We start from the raw sequence: 14,673 nt of genomic DNA, 5'->3' as shown, positions 1-14,673 counted from the left end.
GTGATCTCTCCTGTCCCGTGGATCGCAATACCATCTCTATGTTGGTGGTTCCAGCTCTAGTCCAGACCAGTCTCTTTAATCTGTATCTCTACCTGCCTACCTGACAGCTCCATTAGAATGTGAAGCAGACATCCTGAATGAACCATGCCCCACACTGAGCTCCTAATCTTTCCCACAAGCCCACTCTCCTGCAGTCTGTCCTTCCCGTCTCCGTTAATGGCAACTCTGTTTTTCCAGCTGCTTGGGTAAAAAATGCTTGGTGTTATCTCTCACACTCTACAAGAAATCTGTCAGGAAGTTCTGCCAGCTCTACTTTCAGGATATATCCAGAGTCCAACCAATTCCCACCACCTTCCCAGCTAAGAAGCTGGTCCCAGCCACTTCATCTCTTGCCTGGATTACCACAGTGGCTTCCAACCGGTGTCCATGCTTCTGCCTCACCTTGCATCTAAGTATAATTCAGATCATGTCACTCTGCTCATAACCCTCCAGTGCCCCTCCATATCACACCCATAAAAGCCATGCTCCTCACAATCACCCTCAAGGCTCTGTGTGGGACCCCTTTCCCCTCTGAACCTATCGTCTTTTACTTTCCCTCTTGCTGTCCTGGGTCCTACTCCATGTCCCTTGAATATGGCCAGCCTAGTCCCACCTCAGAGCCTTTGAACTTGCTGTTTCCTCTCCCTAGAATGCTGTTCCTCCTGATATCCCCAGGGTGTTATTCTCTCATTTCATTCAGGTCCTCACTTGTCACCTCCTCAGAGAGGCCTACCCTGACTGCCCCATTTAGAGCATCAACTGCTGGCTTCTCTTAGCCTCTTTTCCTGCTTTATTTGTTTTCTCCTTAGCACTTATAATTCTTAACATGTTATTTATTTTACTTATTTACTTGTGATGGCTATTTTTGGGGATCAATTTGAGTGGGTGCCCAGATTCTTGTAAAAGAATATGCTGGGTGTGTCTGTGGGGTGTTTCTGGAGGAAATTCGCAGTGGACCAGGGAAAACAGATTGCCCTCCCCTATCGGACGGGCCTCATCCAATCCATGGGAGGCCTAAGAGACTAACAGGCTAAGTAATGATTCTCTCTCTCTGCTGGGACACTGGTCTTCTCCTGCTTTTAGACTCAGACTTGGACTAGATGTAGGTACAGATGGAGAGATAGAGATGCAGATATCAGGGTTTAGGTATCTCCTATTGGTTCCGTTTCTCTGGAGAACCTGGACTAATGCATTTGTCTATTGTCTAAATTCCTTCACAAAAATGTAAGCTTGTTGAGAGCAAAGTTTTTGTGTGTTTTGTGGACTATTTTGTCTCCAGTACCTAGAACAGGGCCTGCTCAAAGCTGGTACTTGGTAAAGTTTTGGTGACTGAACTCCTCCTCTCTGGCCCCTGCTTGTTAGGCCCTCCCCACAGGGTACCGTCAACATTGTGGCCAAGCATCTGCCAATCATGGGATACCTTCAACCAAGAACGGAGTGGCCTCAGACTGTGTGATTGATTGTCTGAAGTTGTCCAGCATCCCGTGATGGTGCAGGCAAATCCAGAGAAGGCTGATGACGGACAAATCTACACTGGACATTTTCTAGAAAGGTGAGATGCCAGGCCAATGGGACCAGTGGGATGCTGACAAGAATGATAGACAAGATATACCAAGACAAGTAAGGGATATGAGGAAAGAAGAAAAATGGGGGTGAGAGAAGGTGGGTGATGGAGTTGGAAGGAGCAGAGTTATGGTCAAAGAGAGATGTTTGCATTTGCACTGGCAGAGGCGGGTGATTCTGAATGACGTGGCCAGAATGTGGCCGGAGCAGTGTGAGGACTGGAGTGCAGAGAGTGATGGTCCCTGGAGATGAGGTCCTCAAGGACTGAGAGGGCAGCATGGTGATGAGCCATCACATCGTTTCCGGCCCACCTCGGGCAGTGAAAGGAGGTGTCATTAATTTACAGTCTGCACAGGGATGACTGTCCTGAGCAAACTGAGACACAGCCATCCCAATACTTAGGCACTGGGGCTGACGGCAGGCCTCAGGACAGAAAAAGGCAGTGCCCCGGCGTGCTGTCACAGGGACGGAGGGGCTGCAGGCCTAGAAGCTCACCCAGAGGCAGAAGCCCGGGTAGGAAGCTTTGCTGCGGAGGTGGAGGGCACAGACCCCACCTGCAGACCTGGTGGGGTTATGAAGCTAGACAGTGAGATTTACACACACACACACACACACACACACACACACAAGTCACACTTAGCACAGTGTTCTTTTTTTTGGGGGGGGGGGCGTGTTCCCTAGAAGATATAGTCCTAGAAGTGGGATCACTGGGTCAAATGGCAGTTCCATATCTAATTTTTTTAGAAACTCCATACTGTTTCCATAATGGCTGCACCAGTCTGCACTCCCACCAGCAGTATATTAGGATTTCCTTTTCCCCACATCTTTACTAGCACTTGTCATTTGCTGATTTGTTGATGGTAGCCATTCTGACAGGTGTGAGGTGATACCTTATTGCTCCTGTTCTTAGGGGAAATGGTTTTAGCTTTTCCCCATTGAGTATGATGTTGGCTATAGGTTTGTCATACATGGCCTTTATCATGTTGAGATATGCTCCCTCTATTCCCACTTTGCTGAGAGTTTTTTTATAAAAATGGGTGTTGGATTTTGTCAAATGCTTCTTCTGCATCTATTGATATGATCATGATCATGTGATTTTTGTCTTTCCATTTGTTTATGTGACATAGCCCATTTCTTGATTTGCGAACATTGTACTAGCTTTGCATCCCTGGAATAAATCCCACTTGGTCTTGGGGTGTGATCTTTTAAATATATTGCTGGATGTGATTTACTAATATTTTGTTGAGGATTTTAGCATCTATGCTCATCAGGGATACTGGCCTTAGTTCTTTTTCTTTGTAGTGTCTTTATCTGGTTTTGAATTAGGATAATGCTGGCCTCATAGAAAGAGATGGGAAGTGTTCCTTCCTCTTGGCTATTTGGAATAGTTTGAGTAGGATAGATGTTAGTTCTTTGAATGTTTGGTAAAACTCCCCTATGAAGCCATCCAGACCCAGGCTTTTGTTTGATGGGAGTTTTTTTGTTTGTTTGTTTTTCTAGTAATGCTTCTATTTCATCAGTTGTTATTGGCCTATTCAGGTTTTCTGAATCTTCCTGATTAAGTTTTGGAGGTTGTATTTTTCTAGGAATTTTTCCATTTCATCCACATTGTCCAGCTTGTTGGCATATAGTTGTTCATGATATTTTCTTACAATCCTTTGTATTTCAGTGGTGTCAGAGGTTACTTCTCAGCTTTTGTTTCTGATTTTATTTATTTGGGTCCTCTCTCTTTGTTCCTTTTTTTTAAAAAATATAATTTATTGATTTTTTACAGAGAGGAAGAGAGAGGGATAGAGAGTTAGAAACATCGATGAGAGAGAAACATCGATCAGCTGCCTCCTGCACATCCCCCACTGGGGAAGTGCCCGCAACCCAGGTACATGCCCTTGACCGGGATCGAACCTGGGACCTTTCAGTCCGCAGGCCGACGCTCTATCCACTGAGCCAAACCGGCTTCAGCTCTCTTGTTTCTTGATGAGTATGGCTAATGGCTTGTCAATCTTGTTTATCCTTTTAAAGAATCAGCTCTTTGTTTTATTAATTTTTTTGTATATATATATATTTTTAGTTCTATGTCATTTATTTCTTCTCTAATGTTTATTATTTCCTTCCTTCTATTTACTCTGGGCTTTTCTTGTTCTCTTTCTAATTCTTTAAGTTGTAGTGTTAAATAGCTTATTATTAATTTTTCTTGTTTCTTGAGGTAGGTCTGTAGTGCAATGAACTTCCCTCTCAGGATTGCTTTTGCGGTGTCCCAGAGTTTTGGGGCTGTTGTGTGTTTATTTTCATTTGTTTCCAGGAAGTTTTTTTATTTATTTCTTGTTCTCATTGGTAATCCATTCATTGTTTAATAACATGCTATTTAGCCTCCATGTGTTTGAATGTTTTTTGGGTGTTTTCACTATAGTTGATTTCTAATTTCATTCCACTATTTTCTGAGAAGATGCTTGATATGATTTCAATCTTCTTGAACTTGTGGTGAATTGTTTTGTGTCCTAACGCGTGGTCTATCTTTGTAAATGACCCATGTGCACTTGAGAAGTATATTCTGCAGTTTTGGGGTGAAATGTTCTATAAATGTCAATTAAGTCCATCTGATCCAGGGTATCCTTTAGAGTCACTGTTTTTTGTTATTTTTTTTTTTTTTGTCTGGAAGAACTATCCAGTGAAGTCAGTGGGGTGTTAAAGTCCCCTACTATGACTGTGTTGTCTATCTCTTCCTTCAAGTCCTCTAGAAGTTTTTAAAATATATTTAGGTGCTTCTAATTGGATGCATATATGATTCCCAGGGTTACATCCTCTTGTTGGATCGATCCCTTTAGTATTATGTAGTGACCTTTCTTGTCTCTTGTGATGGCCTTCATTTTGAAGTCTATTTTGTCAAATATGAGTATTGCTAACCCACCTTTTTTTTTTTCTTTTCCATTTGCATGGAAAATTTTTTCCATCCCTTCACTCTCATCCTGTATGGGTCTTTTGTTCTGAGGTGGGTCTCTTATAGATAGCATATAGTTGGGAGATGTTTTTGTATCCATTCAGCTATCCAGTGTCTTTGATTAGCAGTGGTTCTCAACCTTCTGGCCCTTTAAATACAGTTCCTCATGTTGTGACCCAACCATAAAATTATTTTCTTTGCTACTTCATAACTGTAATGTTGCTACTGTTATGAATAGTAATGTAAATATCTGATATGCAGGATGGTCTTAGGCGACCCCTGTGAAAGGGCCGTTCGACTGCCAAAGGGGTCACAACCCACAGGTTGAAAACAGTTGGATTAGAGCATTTAATCCACTTACATTTAAGGTTATTATTTATAGGTATTTATTTATTGCCATTTTAATTCTGTATGCCTAGGTTTCTCTATTTCTTCTTCTCATTACAGCAGTCCCTTTAGCATCTGGCCTGATAGTGATGAACTCCTTTAGCCTTTTTAGTCTGGGAAGCTCTTTATTTCCCATCTATTTTGAATGATAGCCTTGCTGGATATAGTAATCTTGGTTTCAAATCCTTGCTTTCCATTACTTTGAGTATTTCATGCCATTCCCTTCTGGCATAGAGTTTCTGATGAGAAATCAGCTGATAGCCTTATGGGAGCTCCTTTGTAGGTAACAGTTTGCTTTTCTCTTGCTGCTTTTAAGATTCTCTCTTTGTCTTTAACTTTTGGCATTTTAATTATGATGTGTCTGGGCATGGGCCTGTTTGGGTTCTTTTTGCTTGGGACTCTCTGTGCCTCCTGAACTTGTGTGACTTTTTCCTTCACCAGGTTAGGGGAGTTTTCTGCCATTATTTCTTCAAACATTCTCTATCTTTTCTTCTTTCTGCCTCTCCTGGCACACCTACTATGCGAATATTAGGTTTCATGTTGTCCCACAGCTCCCTTGAGCTGTCCTCCCATTTTTTAATTGTTCTTTTTCTTTTTGGTTCTCTGATTGAGTGATTTTTTTTCTACCCTGTCTTCTAATTCACTGATCTGATCCTCAGCTTTCCCTAATCTGCTGTGTATTCCTTCTAATGTGTTCTTTATTTGTGCTATGTCATTCTTAATTTCCGTTTTCATAGTTAGTATACCTTTTCTCATATAGTTGAGCATCTTTACCATCATTATTCTGAACTCTATATCTATATCTTATTTCCATTTAATTTATCACTTCTTCTGGAGAATTCTCTTGTTTTTTCACTTGAGGGTTGTTTCTTTGTCTCCTCATTTTGGGTAGATCTGCTACACCTCTCAATTTCCAGTGCAAGACAGTGTCAAATGCTGTTTCTGACTAATTATATCAGGCAGACTCAAAGCCTCCAGAAACCCTCCTCTACTTACAGACTGATAGGATTCTGGCTTGAGTAGCCCTCAGGCAATCATCCACAGGTGTGACAAGAGATTTCCAACAGAGTGGGACAACTGCTTCTGCCTAGAAGTGAATTCTCAATCTCTTCATGGGCCTCAGAAACTCCACACAGTTTGGAAAGTTTTCCAATATGGTGGTCGACTGTCTTCCCGCCTCCCCCCACTCCACCCCCAGGCAAAACCACCTGGATAGCAATTGTCTGCCTGAGAAAGATGTTCTCCACAGCATGAGGGAATGACTCAGCACAGGAAACCTGTGTGTCTGCCTTCTGAGCTCTGACCCCAAAGCCCCCAATCCTGGCTTCTGCTCACACTGCTCCAGTCCACTCTGACCTCCCTCTGCTGGAGCACAAGGTGAGTGGCTACACAGGGATCTTGTGTGTTGGCCCTTTAAGAGGGTGCCTGCATTTCCAGCCATTTCTCCCTGGCAGATAGCAACCCTACTGCTTTTCACAGTCAGATGTTATGTGGATACCTTTCTCAGTTCTGGTGGTCTCTATTGGGGGGCCCAGCTTGGGGATTAAACCCGAGAGTTCTCAGTGGCAACCCCCCACTGCTGAGATCTCTCTCCAGAATTCCAGCTGCTGTCTGTGGGAGCCCGACCAGCCCTCTCGTGCCTTTGCACTTCCCATCAGTCTCTATGTGGTCTCCACTTTCTGTCCTTGATTATCAGATCTCTAGCTAGTCTTCAGTTGATTATTCAGGATGGGGTTTTTTTGCTTTTTGTTTTTTGTATTTTAGTTGTAATTCCAGCTTGGTCCTGGGAGCATGTCTGTGCCACGAATCATTTTTAGTATAAGTATGCTGCTAAATATTTCACCGAGACATACTAATACTAAAACCATATTGTTTATCTGAAACTCAAATTTACCTGGGCAACCTTGTTTTTGCTTGTTTTGCTAAATCTGGCAATCAAGAAGGCCAGAGTGGTGGTGTGAATCAGGGAGCCTTGTTAGTGGACCAGGAGGCTGGGAGAGCAGGGCCAGATCTGAGTATGGCTGAGAAGAGTCAGCCAAAGGAGGCGGTTAGCGAGGGAAACGGACTCTAAATGGGCAGAGTCAGCCTGTGGACACGAAGGCCAGGCGGGTGAATGCGAACGGCTTTCTGACACTGGCTCACATCAGGTAGAGCCCTGGAGTCCACAGAAGGTGCTCAGAGCTGTTACTCTAATTGGCTCCTTTAGCTCTGGGAAGTGGGCACAGCACAGATCCCTATGCCCGGAACGCTGGTGAGGGCGCTCAGGTTCAAGGAGGTTTTGTGGAGGTTCTGTAGTTGGATTCTTAGGAAAGGGTATCAGCTCAAGCAGGAGCCCCGGCAAGCCCTGCACCAAGCCCTGGGAAGCATGGTGCCACTAAGGGGGCAGGGAGGGGGTGGGGAGAGGAGACCGAGCCTGAGAGAGCCAGCTTGGAGAGAGAGGGAGAGGTGGGGAGGAGAAAAATGACCAAAGCTCAGGATCCGCTAGTAAATGATTAGCCTTCCCCGGAACACAGAAGCTGTGGACTGTTTTATAAACGAATGAAATGAAATAAAGTGCAGCAAAAATAAAATAGCAAAACTAAAAAGACTAAGGTGTCAAACCCTCTGATGAAGGTTCAGGAGAGCCTGAGGGGGCCTCAGTGTAAAGCCTTTGGCTACAGACTGGGAAGCCAGGGACAGCAAGGGACAGTGCTGTCAGGCAGTGACCTTATGGCATCTCTTATCTCTTTGGGCCTCATATTCCTCTGCCATAAAGCACAGGGGTGAGCTGAATAGCGAGGGTTCTTCAGAGGAGCTCAGAGACCTTCAAGCAACCTTCCAATTGTCAGGAGATGATGAGTGTTGCCCCAGATGCTGGGGTCAGTTCATTCATTCACCAGCATGAACTGATGCCCTACTGTGTGCCAGGCAGCTTGCAGATGCTGGGCAAGGTCTCTGCCTTCATGAGACCTACACCCTTGGGTGTGCCTGGTGGAGTGGGGGAAGACAGACAATAAATAAATGAACAAATAAGCAGGCAGGGAGGGAGGTTTGAGCCGAAGCCTGAATGATCTGTGCACGCAAATATTTGGGCCTAGAGGCCAGGCTGTGGAGCTGGCCAGTACAAAGGTCCTCAGGGGCAACCCTGCTGAGGGTGTTAGGAGAATGGAAAGAAGGCCAGTGACTAGAAAGAAAGTGGGTGAGGTGAGAGGGAGGGGCAGGTCCATGCACAGGTAAGGACTCCGGGCTTTTTCTGAGCATGGAAGCTATTGAGGGGTTTTGAGCAGCATTGTAATAGCATCTGGTAGATGTTTCAAAAGGTGGCTTAAGGAAGTACATGTTGAAGACACTGTGCTAAGTGAAATAAGCCAGTCTCAGAAGGACAAATACTACTTGATACCACTAACTCAGAGATGGAACAATGATCGCCTGAGCTGGGAGGAGGGGGAGATAGGGAGCTATTAGTTGACGGGTAAAAATTTTCAGGTATACAAGATGATTGAAGACCTACTGTACCTCAAAGTGCCCATCGTTAGCAATATTGTATTGTGTACTTAAAAATATGCTAAGAGGGTAGATCTTAGGTTGTGTTCTCTCTCTCTCTCTCTCTCTCTCTCTCTCTCTCACACACACACACACACACACACACACACACACACACACGACAAAAGAAAGGGAAAAGAAAGAAATGTATCATGACCAGGTACACAAGGATGTATATAAGTGTATGTTTTTTATAAATAAAATAAAAGTTTCACAAAACAATAAATATTTTTCACAATGTATTCTGATAGTCTCGATTCTTCTATTTCAATAAAATAAAAATCCGGTCAAGACCCATTAAGTTGATTTCACAGCCCACTCATTGTGACTTACATGTTGCGCTGCTTTCAGAATATCACTGGCCCCTGGGTGTAAAATATGTTGTGGGAGAGTGGAGGGAGGCAGGAGAAGCAGCAGGAAGGGCAGCAAGGAGGGAGTTGCACAAATCCAAGCGCAAGAGGAGAGAGGACTGGACTGGCATGTGGGAGGTGAGGACTGAAGGACTGAAGCAGGTGGATAGACACAGGCTATATATATTGGAAGCAGCATGGATGGGACTTGTTAATGAATTAGATGCAAAGGGAGAGAGAAGGAGGAATTAATAATGACTTGGTTTTAGGCTTGGGTTTCCAGGGAACAGTAGTGATGACTAGTAACATCGGTTACCCAGGGAAGGAGTAGATTGCAGATAACCAAGACTTCTGTTTGGGCCATGTCAATTTCTTCTTCTTTTAAAAAATATTTTTTAATTTATTTCAGAGAGGGAGAGAGAGAGACAGAAACATCAATGATGAGAGAGAATCATTGATTGGCTGCCTTCTGCATGCCCCACACCTCGGGATCGAGCTTGCAATGGTACACGTGCCCTGACTGGGAATCAAACTGTGACCTCTTGGTTCAAAGGTCAGTGCTCAACCCCTGAGCCATGCCAGTAGGGGCTGGGCCATGTCAATTTCATTCCTCTTAATTGTTTCTGTTCTAGACTTAAATTCAGCTGCAGAGAAAGTACACAGTAGGTAGAAAGCAACCCCACAGTGCATTGTTAAAGAAAAACAAAAACTTAGTTAATACCTACTCAGGGCTTACTCCGTGTCAGGCAGTGTTAAGAGTAGGACACATATTCATTCCATTCTCAAGGTAATGCTATAAAACAGGTGCTATCATTCATTGTCTTCATTTTACAGAAGAGAACAGAGAGGTTATTTTATTTTTTTTTATTTTTATTTTTCCCTCCGTATATTTATGATTTTTATTTTATTTTATTGCTTACAGTCTTACAAAGGGTATTACATATGTGTCCCTTTTTTCCCCCGCCCTTGACAATCCCCTGGCCTCCCCTACCCCCCAGTGTCTTATGTCCATTGGTTATGCTTATATGCATGCATACAAGTCCTTTGGTTGATCTCTTACCCCCCTCCCTCCTGCCCCCCACCCCTCCCCGGCCTTCCCGCTGCAGTTTGACAATCTGTATGAGGCTGCTCTGCCTCTGTATCTATTATTGTTCAAAAGTTTATAATGGTCTCTATTATCCATGAATGAGTGAGATCATGTGGTATTTTTCCTTCATTGACTGGCTTATTTCACTTAGCATAATGCCAGAGAGGTTATTTTACTTGTCCTTAGTCACACAGCATATATGTACCAGAGCTGGGAGTTGAACTGGGCCAGCTTGACGGCAAAATATAGCTCTGCCAAGGGAAGCAGCACTCCATCTCTGGAGAGGGATGGGTCGCGGATCGGAAAATGGCCATATTATATCGCAGAGTTGAAAAACAAAAGCAGGATTCAGGCCATAAGCAGTGCATGCAATTTTTTATCTGCTTCTGTGGTAAAAATATGTTTGTATATCTGCACAGAGAAAAGACGAGAATGATGCATGTAACAGGGCGAGCACTGGTTATCACTGGCTGGCGGGATTCCAGGCGGTCTACATTTACGACAATGATAATAGACGGCCATCGTAAAAGAATTTCTTTTAAAGATAGGAAACAAATTGTGACAGTGTTCTGTGCATCTAGGGCAGTGATGGCGAACCTATGACACGCGTGTCGGAGGTGACACGCAAATTCATTTTTTTGTTGATTTTTCTTTGTTAAATGGCATTTAAATATATAAAATAGATATCAAAAATATAAGTCTTTGTTTTACTATGGTTGCAAATATCAAAAAATGTCTATATGTGACATGGCACCAGAGTTAAGTTAGGGTTTTTCAAAATGCTGGCACGCCGAGCTCAAAAGGTTCGCCATCACTGATCTAGGGTATGCGATGTGGACACGTGAGACAGGGGGGAGTGTGTTGTGGTGGAATCCTCGGAAGACCTGGGCTCTCATCCCGGGACTGCTCGTGGCTCACCGTGTGGCCTTGGTCAAACCTCGAGCCCCCTCTGGACCACAGGTCCTCGGAGGAGGATCCTAGGGACAGTGCCTGGGGGCAGTGGTGTCCTGGTTAATGTTTAGCAACAGGCTCTCAAAAAACAGTTCTTGATTTGTAGCCTCCGCTGATTGTTGTGCTACGGATACTCCCACCAGTTCCAAGTTTATACTTAGGTGACAAGCAGACTGGGGAGGGATGCCGGCAGCACACCACAGAGCCTTCCACGATGAATGCAATGCGTGGACCACCTCACCAGCGTAGGTAAGAGCAAAACATAATCAAATCATTAGGGTGCGATGAATTTTGAGTATTTATTACCTTTGTTTTTAATATAATTTATTTCATTGTAATCTTATATAATTTGATTTTTAACAAGGACGGTGTTTAACAAGTGGCTGACAAAATCCCTGAACAGTTAGCAGTTGGCTCTTAGGAATCCAGCACACCCACACCACTGCCTAGGAGTCTGTGGGTCAGACAGGCTGAAGGTCCAAGGTTTGGAGGAGCTAGGAGCCCTCTGAGTCCTTGGCCCCACAGACATCTTGGCCTGAATCACAGTCTCCGGAAGGAGAGAAAGGAAAGGGCACAGGAGACAAGGACTCCAACCAGAAAGACAAGCGGCAGGAAGGGCTGGCGGCCTCAATGTCATCGTGGGAGCTGTTTTTCTCTGTCTTATCAATGGCAGAGGCCGGGAAAACAATACCCCTGACTGAACATCACTTCAGGGGCCGACAGGAAACCCCCCGAGTGGGGGTCTGTGATGAGTTGGCCAACCGGGTGGGCCTGGAGGCCTTCCCCAGCCCCGAGCCCTCACGTGGCCTGCCTCTGCTTCCCGCCTCCCAGCATGCTGACCACACAGCTGAGTCTCGGCTCCCCGCCTCTGAACTGGCCTCATGTGCCAGGTCCCGGAGACATCGGAGGCAGTAGCTGCCAGCCCCTCACCGTGAGGACCACAGCAGAAGCAAGGCCAGCCTTCTGGTTGCATGGCTTCAGGTGTCCCTCATGGGTGCCACCTGTTCTCCACGCCATCTTCACGTCAGGAGCTGTGTGGGTGCTGAGCATATCATCTCCCTGTCGCAGATTTGGAAACTGAGGTCCAGGGAGATCAGGGAGCCTGCCATATTGTCAACAGAAGTAACGGCACACACATTTGCCTCCCCCCCCCCCCCCAAAAGGCCTGAAATCAAATGGTGGGGAGGGTGTGGGCCCACAGGGCTCTCCTGGTAGAAATCCGTTAGGTGTATGTTGTAAAGGTGCACAATGACTACCCGGCAGTGCAGCGGGTGCATGTCAGGAAGAGTCCCAGTGGCACTGGTGCGGAACCGTCAAGAGGAGAGGGGCTGAGGAAACTGTGCCACAGTCTCACACGGAAGAGAGCGCAGCTATCTGCATGAATGAATGAGAATGGCGTGCTTTCATGGGATTAAAATTTAGCAGTGCTATATGAAGTGAAATAAGCGAGTCACAAAGACATCCAACATCATGATACTCTTTTAAGAAAGTTAAACAACAAATCAAAGATATATACTTTTAAACAAACAAACAAATAAATAAATAAATATGACAAAGCTATACAAATAGGAAAGCAAGAGAATGATTCCACCAGATGAGTCTCTCTGGCTGGGGGAGCCTGGGGACTTGGCTGGGGACAGACCTCAGAGGTAAATGTGCTCTTGTCAAGGTCTATTTTTATGTTGGCTGGTTTATTCAGAGGGACTTATTATATTAATAAACAAACAAACAAATAAATAAAAATATTGTCAACCAGGGTTTATGGCTAATGGCCTTATCTGAGCCCGGGCTGAGGGAGAGGGGGAAGGTTGGCATTGGAAATCAGAAGACTTGGCTGCTGCCACAAAGTAGTTTTCAGAGGGACAACTCAAAATCACAGAACCAGAAGCCATGTCACTGTCCTCTTCTGAGCATCAGTTTTCATGCAGGTAAAACAAGGTTTTGGGACCAGATCGTCTTTGAGCGCTTCTATTAGCTGAGTTAGAGCAGGCCCTGCGGCTGTGACAGATAAGCCCAATCTCAGTGGCTGACCTCGAGAAGGTCTGTTTCTAGCTCACCCTGCAGTCTGAGAGGTCCTTCTGCCAGCTCTCCTGCAATGCTGACTTAGAGGTCTGGCCTCTGCTGTCTTGGAGTCTTTCACATACAGCCCTCCCCCACCAGAATGGGAGATTTAAAATGTGGAGAACCCACACCTACCCTTGCTGCCTCATTGGAGACACACTGTTTCTACACACCTTCCTCTGATGGAGAATGAGTCCCATAGTCCCAGCCCAACTGCAAGGGAGGCTGCGCAATGGAGTGAATAGTAGCTCTCGCTACCAAGGCCCCTGCAGTTCTGCAATCCATGGAGTCCCTGAGACCAGATTTGACAGTCTCCTGCCTGAGTTTAATTCATTTATTTATTCATTAGGTAAACAGAGGGCCTGCTCTAATCCAGCACTGGGCCAGGCACAGAAGCTCACAGTCCAGTGGTGGTGCTGGGGGTTGGGGGTGTGAGAAGGGAGGACTGACCATTTTACAAACATCATCTATATAAATAAAAGCTTAAGCGACTGTTAAGACCGAACGACTGGAATGACCAGAATGACCGGTCGACCACTCAGACGTGCACTGACCACCGGGAGGCAGATGCTCAACATAGGAGCTGCCCCCTGGTGGTCAGTGCACTCCCACAGCCAACCTCCTGTGGCCCCTTCCCCTGGCCGGCTGGCCCCCCAATAAGCCTTGATCACTGGCCAGGCCAAGGGACCCCATCTGTGCACAAATTTGTGCACCGGGCCTCTAGTAATCCTTATGAACACCCTATGGTTGAGAATAAAAGAGAATATCTAATGGGGATGTGTGAGAGTAGATGTCAGTGTTGTGATGACAAAAGGCTTCTTTGAGAAAATAATTTTTTTCAGGGGGGTCGTGAAGGGTGAGAGAAGACTGCCAGGAAAACGGAAAAAGGAGACTCCTCCTGGCAGGGAACAGCATGTGCAAAGGCATGGAGGCAAGGAAGGCCTTGCTTGAGCGGGGAAAGGCCAGTTGTTTCGTTTCATTAGAGGGTAGGGGTGGGTGCCCATGTGGTATTGGGGTTGGAGGGTAGATTGGTAGAAAGGTAGTCAGAAGTCAGGGGACAAAAGGCTGAATGTCATGCCCAGTAGGTGTTTGGACTTTATCCAATGGGCATCCAGGGAAAGATTCTAAGTAGGCAAGGAAGACCAAGGGGTGACCAAGGGGAAGTTTCCACTCCTCCCAAAATGTCCGTTAGCCATTTCCCTGCCATTATTTGATTTGGGTAAGACTTTTCCCAATGTAGCGAGCTCTGCACACTCAACTTTAGGGTGAGTGTCTTAACCCCATCTTCCAAACAGATGCCCATTAAGCCTAAAAACATTCATATTCCAAAGCCGCTCTCCCTCGTCCCCCACAGGACATGTTCACACTCAACCACTGGTCCTGAGTGTTTACACCTCTCCAGCCCTGAAGGCCTGGGATCTCTCCACAGACTGAAGCTGTTGATAAAGTCTAGTATATGGTTTGTTGTTGCTTTTTTTGGTTTTATTTTTGTTTTTAAAGAAAAGTGGGTATGAAATTGGAAGGAGAGGAGGAAAGTCATTTCTGCCCACAGCTCCTACGTGAGAAAGGGCCCATCACCGCCCCATCCCTTTTCTGAGGGCTGTTCCTTGGGGGGCACAGGGGGTGGGAGGGAAAGCTGCTAGGCCTATTTCTGTGACTTCTAGGAATCTGAGGTCCAGGGGCTCTTGCCAGCTTGCCCTGGGCCATGCCTAAAGAGCTGGGCGAAGGACCCTGGGCTTCTGACATCCAAGCTGACACCCCTCATGCCCACCTCACAG

Source organism: Myotis myotis, unplaced genomic scaffold, assembly GCF_014108235.1.
Source record: "Myotis myotis isolate mMyoMyo1 unplaced genomic scaffold, mMyoMyo1.p scaffold_m19_p_15, whole genome shotgun sequence".
NCBI classification, from domain to species: Eukaryota; Metazoa; Chordata; class Mammalia; order Chiroptera; family Vespertilionidae; genus Myotis; species Myotis myotis.
Note: the sequence above shows the minus strand (reverse complement) of the source record.